Source organism: Myxocyprinus asiaticus, chromosome 19, assembly GCF_019703515.2.
Source record: "Myxocyprinus asiaticus isolate MX2 ecotype Aquarium Trade chromosome 19, UBuf_Myxa_2, whole genome shotgun sequence".
In the NCBI taxonomy this organism is placed as follows: domain Eukaryota; kingdom Metazoa; phylum Chordata; class Actinopteri; order Cypriniformes; family Catostomidae; genus Myxocyprinus; species Myxocyprinus asiaticus.
Genome location: NC_059362.1, coordinates 16,038,353 through 16,050,817, shown reverse-complemented (window position 1 = coordinate 16,050,817; position 12,465 = coordinate 16,038,353).

Sequence of the window (12,465 nt, the reverse complement as noted above, 5' to 3'; positions counted from 1 at the left end):
TCACTTTCGCGGGCTCCGAATAAGAGGTCAAACTCGCCGTGAGACGAGCCGGCGGACTCATCCGGAAGCCCAACTGGGGCAGACGAGCGTGCTGGGGAATGGGAGGTCTGCAGGGGGATACCCGGTGGAGGCGGTCCCATTGGGGTCCCCAAATTGCCCCCAATGCTAGCTGCACTGGCCTCATACCCACGGGTAAAAGGACCGAGGCGGGGAGCCTCTGGGGTGGCTTGCTTTCTTACGAAGGCGAGCCGCAACCGCATCGTTGCCATGGACATGTCCTCGCAATGAGAACATGACCATCCACGAACACTGTCTCCGCGTGAGCAGTGCCCAGACACGAAAGACAGTGATCATGACCATCAGAAGGCGAGAGATAACGAGCGCAACCAGGAATAACACACAATCGGAAAGACATCTTTAAAAAGACGCTTCTTTAAAAAGACGTTCCATGTGTGCCGCTCTTTTAGAGAAATATACTCTTTTAGAGAAATATACTTTTATTTCTGCCGAAGTGCCCAGGGTCATTCTCTGCATTGCACCAGTGCAGAGGGGGGAGAAGCCGCTGAAATGCCCTGTCAGATCCAGCAGAGGTGAATGAACAGTCGTGGGAATTCAGCTCAGTGAGCATGACTGTTCAGCTCCGAAGAGAAAATTTGAATTAGTGGTTGCATATCAGCTCCTTTTATACCCATATGTCCGGGGGAGTGGCACGCAAATACCACTCGCCAATTTTCATTGGCCTTTTATCAAAGACCAGAGGTGTCTCGGGCTCCCAAGAGTGACCCCTAGTGTCACTACATCGACACAACGTCGAGTGAGTGACAGATAGGGAACTGAAGTAAACTTTAAAGTAAAAGATCGATCTTGGGATTTTAAGAATCAATATCTGGATTGTTCAAATTAAGATCACAAAAAATTGGAAAATCAATATTTTTTACCAAGCCCTAACATATAATATATAAACTGTAACAAGACGGTAATTCACAGAAACTTTACTATAAAACTTCTTATTTGTCATGACAAATGACATGTATGTAATGAAAATTAAACACTATTTTCAAGTCACATGAAAAGCCACAGCCAGCAAAGACATCCAAAGATAAGGTTTCACAAAAATTACCAGAATGACATTTTAGTGGTGAATACATTAGAAAAATTTAAATTCACTATTTACTCACCCTCATGCCATCCCAGATGTTTATGACTTTCTTCTGCTGAACACAAATGAAGATTTTTAGAAGAATATCTCAGCTTTTTAGGTTGATACAATGCAAATGAATGGGTACCAAAATTTTGAAGCTCCAAAGGGACATAAAGGCAGCATAAAAGCAGTCCATAAGACTCCAGTAGTTAAGTCCATGTCTTCAGAAGCGATATAATAGGTGAAGGGGAGAAACAGATCAATATTTAAGTCCTTTTCTACCATAAATCTGCACTTTCACATTCTTTTTCTTTTGTTTTTGGCGATTTGCATTCTTTGTGCACATCGCGAACTACTGGGCAGGGAGGAGAATTTATAGTAAAAAAGACTTATTGATCTGTTTCTTGCTCACACTTATACTGCTTCTGAAGATATAGATTTAACCACTGGAGTCTTATGGATTACTTTTATGCTGCCTTTATGTGTATTTTGGAGCTTCAAAATTTTGGCACCCATTCACTAGCATTTTGAGGACCAACAGAGCTGAGATTTTCTTCTAAATGTCTTCGCTTTATGTTCAGCTGAAGAAAGTAAATCATTCACATCTTGGATGGCATGAGGGTGAGTAAATGAGAGAATTTTCATTTTTGGGTGAGCAATCCCTTTAAGCACTGGTCAAATCAGTGCATAATTCAATGTACGGTTACAAAACAAAGTTTATGAGCCCTTTGGAAAAACAAAAACCTCTATTTAATTTGCATAAATGTTCTATAAATGTGATCTGATCTTCGGAGGCAGTTACATAATGACAAATGGATGGCACAGTAATTATCACATAATTAGTGTCCTCCGCAGTCATTACCATACTACTTTGATAAATGCATGGAAGTTGATTTCAGAATCAACAGTTCCATGATCATACCACACCATCCATCTTAATACTTTAAGGTTTAAACATTCACTGTCAAAATTACATACATATTTCTTCTCACCAAACAATCCCAAAAAGTTTATAAATGACTTTGGAGGAGCTTGTATGCAGTTGGTTTGTGCTTTGCTGTCGGAATTCACACCTTCAATTCCATGCTGTTTTGCTGTGTATTATCAGGAGAAATGCATTTACTTGATACCTTAAGATCTGTCCCCTTTAAAAATATGTGTTGTACTGCAATGTGACAGTGAAAAATGAGGCTCATGCTATGTGTATGCTAGACTATTTGGCTGCTCTGTAAACTCCAGCACTGAAATAAAGCCGAGGCTGTGCTAACTGACACATTTTTAGTTCTTATGTCAGGAACAAGAGAATTTACTCTGGGGTAACTATAACTTACTTAGAACTTATTTCAGACTGGAGGAACAAACTGTAATATGTTTTGGTTCAAAACACTTATATTCTTAAAAAAAAAAAACTGAACACAAAACTATAAGGCTATATACTGAGTTTCCACAACAACAAACGTCCTGGTTACTTTCGTAACCTCCGTTCCCTGATGGAGGGAACGAGAAATTGTGTCGATGTAGTGACACTAGGGGTCACTCTAGGGAGCCCCAAACACCTCTGCTTTTTTTGAAAAAAGGCCAATGAGAATTGGCGAGTGGAATTTTCACGCCAATCCCCCGGACATACAGGTATAAAAGGAGCTGGTATGCAACCACTCATTCAGGTTTTGTGCTGAGGAGCCGAGACCAGGTCCAGGCCATTTCAGAGGGTAGTTCAGCGTTGTGGCAAGAGGGACACAACGTCTCGTTCCCTCCATCAGGGAAAGGAGGTTATGAAAGTAACCAGGATGTTCCCTATCTGTCACTCACTCGACGTTGTGTTGATGTAGTAACACTAGGGGTCCCTATAAAAAATGGCACAACTAGCTGAACTGTGTTACGTGAACTGGCGGTGTGTGACAGGCAGACTGCTGTGTGCCTCGTAGCCAGCGCACCAGGCCGTCACGTAACCTCCCCCAATACTCTTATGAGCGTCGAATGGTCCGTTAGGAACCGTTAAGTGTCTGCGTCGGGGGGTGTCCCTCCCAAGGGGAAAACACAGCGGAGACCACACCCCGCCCAAAGTGGGGGGGATATTCTAAGTGGAATACGTCACATGGTCTTACTGAGTCTTGTCAGAAGTATGTCATGTGGAGAGGTCCCATGGTAGGTCCTATCCGAAAGGGGGAGGAGTTTTTACAGAGCATGGCGACCGGGGGCAGAGGGGCCTCTGCCCAAGGAATATGCAGTTTGCCATCAGGGAAACAATTTTGTGGAACATATCACATGGGGTCGCCTTCGAGAACCAGCACATGTGGAGCACCTACCTCAGTTCAGGGGCTCATTAGTGCATGTAATGGGCCAGTCAGCAAGTTTCTCCGCAAACTCAACTGCAAGAGGGCTAAGGAGGAAAGTCATCCAGGGATCACAGTCTGTGAACACGACTGGGAGTCAAGAGCACACGTTTTCACCTCAAGGGAGGGGAAAGGCACTATGCGCAAGTGGTACACCCGGCCAGTTTGTCCTGGAACGTGCCTGCCAATACACGGGATGAGACCGTCTCAACCCGGAGATTGTAGAACCTCGCAAAGGTGTTGGGTGTTGCCCAGCCCGCTGCTCTGCAGATGTCTGCCAAAGAGGCGCCACTGGCCAGGGCCTAGGAGGCCGCAACACTCCTGGTGGAGTGGGCTCGTAACCCCATAGGGGGTGGCACATCCTGAGCCTGATATGCCATCGCGATGGCGTCAATGACCCAGTGGGCGATCCTCTGTTTGGAGACAGCGCTTCCTTTCCGCTGTCCACCAAAGCAAACAAAGAGCTGCTCAGAGCTTCTAAGGCTCTGCCTGTGATCCAAATAGATGCGTAAAGCTTCTGAAGAACGCCTGCAGGTCCCCTACCCTTTTGATGGAAGTGAGCGCAGTCAGGAGGGCAGTCTTCAAAGAGAGTACCTTAAGCTCAGCTGACTCCAAGGGCTCAAAGGGAGCTCCATGTAGACCCCGAAGGACTACAGAGAGGTTCCACGAGGGGGTGAGGCATGGTCTGGAGGGATTCAACCTCCTAGCGCCTCTCAGGAACCTGATGATCAAGTCGTGCTTCCCCAAATACTTACCATCTACTGCATCATGATATGCCGAAATAGTGGCTACATACACCTTCAGGGTGGAGGGGGACAGCCATCCCTCCAGCCTCTCCTGCAGGAAGGAAAGCACTGATCCGAGTGTGCAACTCTGGGGGTCTTCACGTCGGGAAAACACCACTTAGCGAACAGACACCACTTAAAGGCATACAGGTGCCTCGTAGAGGGAGCCCTAGCCTGAGTGAACGTGTCTACCATCGCAGGTGGGAGACAGCTTAGGTCTTCCGCGTTGTGAGGAGCGTGAGATCCGAGAACCATGTCTGGGTGGGCCAGTAGGGTGCTACTAGGACGACCTGCTCCTCATCCTCCCTGAACTTGCACAGGGTCTGTGCAAGTAGGTTCACTGGGGGAAAAACGTATGTGCGTAGTCCAGGGGGCCAGCTGTGTGCCAGCGCATCTATACCGAGGGGTGCCTCGGTCAGGGCATACCAAAGCAGGCAGTGGGAGGATTCCCGGGAAGCAAACAGGTCTACCTTTGCTCGACCGAATGGACTCCAAATCAGCTGTACCACCTGAGGGTGGAGTCTCCACTCTCCCCTGAGAGAAACCTGACGTGACAGCATGTCCGCTGCAGTGTTGAGGTCGCCCGGAATGTGAGTGGCTCATAGCGACTTGAGGTGCTGCTGACTCCAGAGGAGGAGACCGCCTTGGTGGTTGATGTACGCTACCATCGCTGTGTTGTCCATCCGGACCAACACGTGCTTGCCCTGGATCAACAGCCAAAACCTCCGCAGGGCGGGCAGAACTGCCAACAACTCTAGGCTTGCCAATTGCATACGTGTGCCCGTTGCATACGGTGTCCCAGCCATCTTGGAGGCATCTGTTGTAACCACGATGCGTCTGGAGACCTGCTCTAGGGGAACCCCTGCCCGTAGAAATGCAAGGTCGGTCCAAGGGCTGAAGAGGTGGCGACAGATCGGCGTGATGGCCTCGTGATGTGTCCCACGGCGCCACGCCATTCAGACTCAGGTCTGAAGTCAGTGCCACCGCTGTTCTCTGTCTGAACACCTTCAGACAGTTCAGCACCAACTGTGCGTGCTCGTTCGTGAGGCGCGCTGTCATCAAGACATCAATTTGGAGTCCAACTCCAAACCGAGAAAAGAGATGCTCTGAACTGGGAAGAGTTTGCTCTTTTCCCAGTTGACCCGAAGCCCCATTCGGCTGAGGTGCCGGAGCACGAGGTCCCTGTGTGCGCACAGCAACTCTCGAGAGTGAGCTAGGATTAGCCAGTCATTGAGATAGTTGAGGATGCGGATGCCCACTTCCCTAAGCGGGGTAAGGGCTGCCTCTGCGACCTTCGTGAAGACACAAGGGGACAAGGACAGGCCGAAGGGGAGGACCTTGTGCTGGTACACCTGGCTTCGAAGGCAAACCACAGGAAGGGTCTGTTTCGAGATAAGACCAAGACGTGGAAGTACGTGTCCTTCAGGTCTACCGCCGCGAACCAATCTTGATGCCGGACGCTCACTAGAATGCGTTTTTGCATCAGCATCTTGAACGGGAGTCTGTGCAAAGCCCGGTTCAGTAATCGCAGGTCCAACCCACCGCCTTTCTTCGGTACGATGAAGTAAGGGCAACCGCATCGTTGCCATGGACATGTCCTCGCAATGAGAACATGACCATCCACGAACACTGTCTCCGCGTGAGCAGTGCCCAGACACAAAAGACAGTGATCATGACCGTCAGAAGGCGAGAGATAACGAGCGCAACCAGGAATAACACACAATCGGAAAGGCATCTTTAAAAAGACGCTTCTTTAAAAAGACGTTCCGTGTGTGCCGCTCTTTTAGAGAAATATACTCTTTTATAGAAATATACTTTTATTTCTGCCGAAGCGCCCAGGGTCATTCTCTGCATTGCATCAGTGCAGAGGGGGGAGAAGCCGCTGAAATGCCCTGTCAGATCCAGCAGAGGTGAATGAACAGTCGTGGGAATTCAGCTCAGTGAGCATGACTGTTCAGCTCCGAAGAGAAAATCTGAATGAATGGTTGCATACCAGCTCCTTTTATACCCGTATGTCCGGGGGAATGGCATGCAAATTCCACTCACCAATTCTCATTGACCTTTTCTCAAAAAAAGCAGAGGTGTTTGTGGCTCCCAAGAGTGACCCCTAGTGTCACTACATCGACACAATGTCGAGTGAGTGACGGATAGGGAACCAGAATTATACCATGATACTTTGCTCTTGGCTGGATCAAGGCAAGATAAATAAGATCATATGCTATAAATATGTGTAGTGCTGATTGTTACTGGATCTCATCATTGGAATATATAAGCAGCATGGCAGCTATTCAGGCTACTTGATGTGTTACTAATAACTAAGCTTGTTTGTACTAGTTTGTACTTCAGTTTTGGGTGAACTTTCCATTTATGATAAAGAAATATGTTGGAAAAAGTGTAAGAGGAGAAATGTACACTGATTCTGTAGTACAAACAAGCTCAGTTATTAGTGTAACACATCAAATTGCCTGAATAGCTGCCATGCTGCTTATATATTCCAATGACGTTACTTATTTAAGCTTTTCATCTTCCTCCCCCTTCTCCTTTCCTCACTAAACCAATAACTCAATGCACAGTAAAAGGTTTAAGGCACAATCTTTCCATAAATCAATCTTAAGCATTTTACCATGTACTGGCCTTAGAGGAGCTAGATAACTGTAGACTTACACTGCCATTCTCTGGGCTTTATTATTCCCAGAAAACTACTTCAGCCTGTATGTGTGGGTGACTTTCAATCTGGAACATACCTAGCATTATTACAGCTGATTAAAGCCGGACATTGACCAAAAAAGAGAGACAACTGTTTGAAGAGTGAGCTGAAATATTGATTTTGAATTACATTTATTGTACTTCTTACACAGACCTCTCATTACAACGTTACAAAAGTTTACACTTTTCAGAAAATCAGCCTGTCAATGGCTTCCTTTTAGTGTAGTTGCCTCAGCATATTAAACTAGAATAGGACAAAATATTTCAATGGAATGTTTAGAGTTCAATACAAATTATTTTTGGCAAAATGTTGATTACCACAATAATGTCGATTATTAAAAAAAATGGTAACGGTTATGGTAAAGCACTTACAATGGAAGTGTAAGTCCAGTCCATTTATACTAAAATTAGGACTGTCAACCGCTTAATTTTTTTTTTTTTTTTTTTTTTATCAAATCAATTACATATGCCGATCAATGAATCAAATTAATCGCAATTAATCGCAATTAATCGCATAACATGTTTCCTGAGAAAGCGCTCAAATTACAATAATTCAATATACTGTATAATGAGTAATTATTAAAAGTTATATTTAAATAACTATAAAAATTATATATACTATAAAAATTATATTTCAGATCATTAAAATGCAATGCATTATTGTGGCAGACAAGTAAAGCACTGATAAGACAATACAAAAAGTGGCTTTAGAAGGCAATATCTTGCGTATATCTATACTATTAAACAAAAGCTTATTATTGTCCTAAATTCCACAGCAATCGAATTTGTCTATCTGTCCAAGAAATAGATTTATTATAAGGGCTTGTCTAAAGATGCATCAATGTACACGTGTCAGATGGACGCTTTTGGAGTGTCTCACTTTGGTTGCGCCATGTGATACAAAAAGTGTTTGTAGGACGTTGTGTAAAGTTAAATGTAGTCTTGAAGCTTTAAAAAACATGTCTCGAGATGCTTGCGTTCGGAGTTGTACCCCATCAAGTTGTGTTTTGAATGCAAAAACACTCATTTTTCACTCTTGGTATTTGTGGTTTGTTGTCTGTACAGCTGCGCGTTGCCTAGACAGCTAGAGTTGTGCTTACTGCCACCTGCTGACTGTGACTCGTAAAAACATGAAGGTGGTACGTCAAGCTTGAACTACTTCGGTGGTAGGAATATTTGTTATTACGGTCTGGGGCATGATTAGTTGCTTACATTTTTTTAATGTGTTTCATAATTTAGTTAAATCACACGGAATAAACACGTTAATTCATTAACCCGTTATTTTTCTTAATCCACTGGCTAAATAGTTTTTTCTTGTTTTTCCTTTTATGAATTGCTGCTAGGTCCGACTGTATCATTAGGTTGTTCATCTCATGAGTGTTACTATGTGAAGGGGGTCTTGAGGTACAAACAGCACAGTCTTGCCCCTAATCACTGATTGGCGTGTGTGTGCAGTGGATTTTGCTCTGTTGCCATGAGTGATTGATTGATTCGATTTTGTTTGTATGTGATTTCCTCAGATGTAACATGTCCGCAATATTTCTATTAAATGTTCTTTATTTTAGTCGTGCTTGCCAAGCGAGCATAATTATTCATAATTACATTTTGGGGGGAAATGCATAGATAAAATGCAAAAAAAATGCATAGACAAAGTATTCTTCCTGCACATGTTCTGTGTTAGTTCTATTTCAGCTTAGAACATGCATCATTCCGAAAAGAATCCAAGACAAGTCAGTTCACCGCAGACTGTTTGTCATATATAAATCATGTGAGCCTAGTTGCAACACCAGCCATCGCTGAGCTTAAACCCAGGGATACAATCGGCAGTAAAATCAGTGCCGAGAACTGGCAGCACCAGAGACACCCTGGTGTTCGTGTTCTGGTGTCCTGTGTTTGTCTAGGCATGAATCCTTTGCTGGAGCAGCTAGAGCTCTGGGCAGATGGTTTATGCCCAACATTCAGCCACCGCTTTAGCATAACTTTCCCCAACACACACTCACTCCATCATCATATTCTCAGAGTTATAGATAGAAAGAAAATGAAAACACCAGGAGACTAAAATCTGACACTGGGTCGGTATTTGGTCTTATTGCCAATTGGCAGGAATGGGTTAATGACATGACGCAATTTTTTTACAAACTTTTTTGGCCAGATCTATTAAGTATATATATATATATATATATATATATATATATATATATATATATATATATATATATATATATATATATATATAAAAACATTAATAATGCTATTCACAAAAAAAAAAAAAAAAAAAAAAAAAACGGTATATGTAAATAGACATATAAATAGACGTACACATTATATGTGTTTACATGACTTTAGTGTGATATCAAATTGCTTACCAACCTTATCTGTGTAAAGTTACAGTATGTTCAGTATTACAACTTTGCTGTAATTACGTTACGTAATTACAGCAAAGTTGTAATACTGAACATACTGTAACTTTACACAGATAAGGTTGGTAAGCAACCGTTTAATCTTGGAAAATGGAAAAACCCTTTAATCTTGTATGAACATAGAAATGCTGGTGAATCCCTCATATCACACTTAAATCATGTTAACCTGTTCTGTACACTGATGAGACAAAACATAATGACTACTCACAAGTGAAGCGAATAACGCTGATCACCTCCTAACAAGGCCACATGTCAAGGTCTGGGTAGATTAGATGGTAAGCAAAGTGTTGAATGCAGGAGAAATGGTCAGGAGTAAAGACCTGGGCGACTTTGACAAGGGACACATTTTTATGGCCAGACAACTATGTCAGAGTGTCTCTGAAAAGGCAAGGCTTGTGGGGTGCTCCTGGACAGCAGTGGTGAGTACCTACCGACAGTGGACCGAGGAGGGACAAACCACCAACAGGGTGTTGGGCACCCAAGGCTCATCGATGCGCGAGGCAACAAAGGCTATCCCTTCTGGTCCAAACCGACAGAAGGTCACAGAAAATTTTAATGATGGTTACAGGAGGAATGTGTCACAACACACAGTGCATTGCACACTGCTGCGTATGGGGTTGCGTAGCCGCAGACTGGTCAGAGTGCACATGATGACCCCTGTGCACCGTCGAAAGCATCTACAATGGGCAAACAAGCATTGGAACTGGACCTTGGAGCAGTGGGAGAAGGTAGCCTTGTCCGATGAGTCCCGTTTTCTTTTACATCACGTGGACGGCCGTGTATGTGTGCGCCGTTTACCTGGGGAAGTGATGGCACCAAGATGCATTGTGGAAAGACGACAAGCTGGTGGAGGGAGTGTTTTTTTTCCGGCCATTTATTTGAGAGGTCAAGTAAGGTGACCTGAATGATGCACACTTCTACATGAAATTAGGGTTTTATTTATTTGCTAGTTTACTTATGTGCCTAAACAAAGAATAATATCAGGCAAAATTATCATCATCATCTGTAAGAACACCCCCACTAACCTCAAAAAGGCTTATGACAGCTGGTAAGAGCTTGGAATGACAGATGTTGAGGATCAAGGCAAAACCTCCATTGGCATTTACCAATCATAATTGTAGCCCTCACCATACATCCTCAAATTTAATGAACAATCTCTATAAAAGATCCCTGCAAACACACACTTAAACATGTCACACTCATTCACACACACACAGCCATCATGCCCTATGCACTTACACACACACAAGCTATAAATATCAGCTCCAATTATGATTATGACATTTAGTGGGGGAAGTCACTCAGTGGCAGAAGTACATTATAAATGACTGGACAGCACTGGCCACTCACAGGCTGCCATAAACACAAGACAAATGTCAAGCTGCCAGCAGAGATTGCCTGAGAGTAGTGCAGATACTCAGATAATAGAGAACACACTTTTGCTATCCTCTTCTGCCCTGAATACCTCAAGAGGGGCAGGAAGGCAGAAAGTAAAGGCTGTTCTTGAAAATCTATGTGGCATTGCACATTCTACATTTGTACTACAGACCCTAGGACTGAAAAAGAGGGAGATTAGAAATTCCCTGCATGTAGTTTGAGACCAAAGATGGAGGGAATAGGCTTGGCAGAGGGAAAGAGAAACATTTAGTCATTCTAAAAGAAATATATCAGCAGTTTTAGTGCTATATAGACTTGACACAAGAGCAGAGACTATAGGGAAAAGAAGTGAGCCTAAAACACTGTACACACATGCAGCAACTTCCAGCGACAAAGCGACCTCATCTCATTCATTATCAATGAGAGCTGAAGACTTCCGGTGACACGAGCAACAGCGACTTCTGGCAAGTAGATGTGGGCGTGGCGAGCGACACAACAAATTTGAGAAAAGTTTAACTTGATGCAAATGAGGAGCAACTTTCGGGAGCAACAACCAATAAGAGTGAAGACTGTGTCAGTGGAGCTCACGTCATCTGTCTCCTTAGAGATTGAGTGCAGGCAAGACAGAGGAGAAGTTAAAGTTTTTGTGAGCAATTTCACTGTTCTATATGATTCGTCAGTAACCACATACATGGATATAATAAAAAATGATGCGTGGAAAAGAAATTGTCGACACTGATTGGGTTTGATTCGTACATTGATAGTTTGTTCGTCTTATTAATGACATGATGCAGTGAGCACTGCTGCAGTTCATATAAAAACACTCTCCTCTGCAAAATGTGCATTTTTAGGGACAAGAAAATGGATTCCTTGTTAAATTAGAATTAAATCAGAGCTAGCTAAATGCCTCATCTGTGATCACATTTTCTATAGACATGGCCAGACGTGCAGTCCACCAATAACGTTAGAGCGACAGCATTAGGAACGCCCACTAGCGATGTCACAGTACAAAGACTAGCGACATCAAGCGATAAAGTCGCTGCATGTGTGTATGACTCTGACCAGACATGGAGCTAAAATGAATCTCAGGACACAGACAGCACCACACTTTCAGTGCACTTTCAGTGTAGACAGATGTATTGATTATAATGGGAGCGATTTTGTTGTGTTGCATCTAGCCCAGTCGAAACTGTTTGAATAGCGAAATTGTATATTTAAAAAAGTAAACAAAAACATCATTAAAATTAAACACTGAAACATAGTAAAATAACCATGAACTACCTACAATATGCAAAATTATTAACATGACATAGGCTAAATACGAAAACTGACAATTTTCTAAGTGCATAAACAACAGCAGAAGTGTAACAGCCAAACACACGAAACAAACTATTAACTATAAACTGCCCATTTTTTCAGCAGTCTTGGTTCCGGAAGTTTTTTTTTTATTCTCTGTTGGGGCATGCTTTCACCTCTGTTGGGACCATGGCCCACTCCGGTGGCTCCATCGCATGAAGGATACCAATGCACGGATCACCCGTTGGTATCTGTCTCTCCAGCCTTTTTAGTTCAAGGTGGTCCACAGGCCAGGGGTGCAGATGGCTGAGATGGGATTGCAGATTTCCTCTCCAGAAGTGGGGGGGGAGGGGGGCAGTAAGTGACAGGCCGGATGGCTCCTTGGACTGAGTCAGGCGATGGAGGTA